This window comes from Tiliqua scincoides, chromosome 12, assembly GCF_035046505.1.
Source record: "Tiliqua scincoides isolate rTilSci1 chromosome 12, rTilSci1.hap2, whole genome shotgun sequence".
Classification (NCBI taxonomy): Eukaryota; Metazoa; Chordata; class Lepidosauria; order Squamata; family Scincidae; genus Tiliqua; species Tiliqua scincoides.
The window spans coordinates 7,381,777-7,383,080 of NC_089832.1; the positions used below are offsets into that span (position 1 = coordinate 7,381,777).

The following is a 1,304-nucleotide window of genomic DNA, read 5'->3' on the forward strand; positions in this document are numbered from 1 at the left end:
AGACAGCAAGATATCTGCGTTCTGTTGCCACTCCCTTGCACCTGGCATTCAGATATGACCTACTTCTAGAGCTAGGAGGTTGCACATTCCCATCATGGCTGGTAACCTGTGAGGGACTGTGAAGGTCAGATCCAGTGATGTGACTCAGCTGTCATAAGGCAGCTGTCTATGCAAGGTGCCTGGTTGGCAACCTTCAGTCTCGACTATGGTATAAGCTTACAGCACCTGGTATTCCCAAGCGGTCTCCCATCCAAGTATTAACCAGGCCTGACCCTGCTTAGCTTCCGAGATCAGACGAGATCAGGAATGTGCAGGGTAACAGTAGGTGCCTGAGTTCTCTGAAACTCTTTGTCAGGTGCTCCTGATTATGTAGGGTGAATATTTTCCTGGGCTTCTTACAAAAGCACTAATGAAATGAGTACATTTTGATGCACTGGATGATTAGTGGAAGGCATCCTTACTGGGGCCAGCAGGGGGGATGCTGCTGGAAGAGGAGGAGGAGGGTTTGCTCTACGCCTTTGGAGATCCCACACGCAGAGAGTGTGGGAGGCTTATGCCTCAGCTGTGCAGCGGAGTCTAGAGCCTCCCTGGTACCAAGTGGAAAATTACACCTTCTCTCGCAGATCTTTTTGTCATACATCTTGCGCTTCCCTGGAGACCCCCAGCTCTCTGAATCTGCGAAGTTGGAAAGCTCACTATTTCCCCAATAAACTAACATAGATGGATCTGCACATTACATTTTTCTCTGCTCGGTATCTCATCCTTATCTCACAGGCCTCTCCATCCATGTAGGAGGAAAGTTGCCTTGAACTTCTGAAACATCCATATTCGTTGAATTCAATAGGTGTCACTTTTTGAAAGAGTGGGTGTTCAACAGTGCAGAACTGGTCAAGTATTGCCCAATTATCATTGTACTGCGGTGCTGTTACAGAGCATGGACCTTCATCTCTCTAGTGCCTTGCTCACAGGTGGTGTCAGGAGGTGGAAAGGGAGCAAATCCCCCCCCCCCGCCCCAGTCAAATAGCTAACCTCTTGTGACTTCCCATTGGGTTCACTTCCATGTATGCTTAGGATGGGACAATTAATGGTAAATACAGGGTGGTTTTGCTCTCAGAAACATATACCCCCCCCAAATGTGTGTTGCCTCTTCTATGCCCTCCTAGTTTTGTTGATTGTGACACCACTGGCCTCATTTTTAGTAGTTGCACTCTGCAGTCCTCGTCACTTTGAGGGCCCAATCCTATCCAACTTTCCACTGCCAATGCAACCACAATGCAGCCCCAAAGAAAGGGAACAAGCATTCC

General features: G+C 48.4%; 1 pseudogene; it reads right to left on the reverse strand.

Moving 5' to 3' along the window:
• Positions 1–213: 213 nt before the first annotated feature.
• LOC136663477 (5S ribosomal RNA) lies at positions 214–327 on the reverse strand (annotated as a pseudogene).
• Positions 328–1,304: the final 977 nt, after the last annotated feature.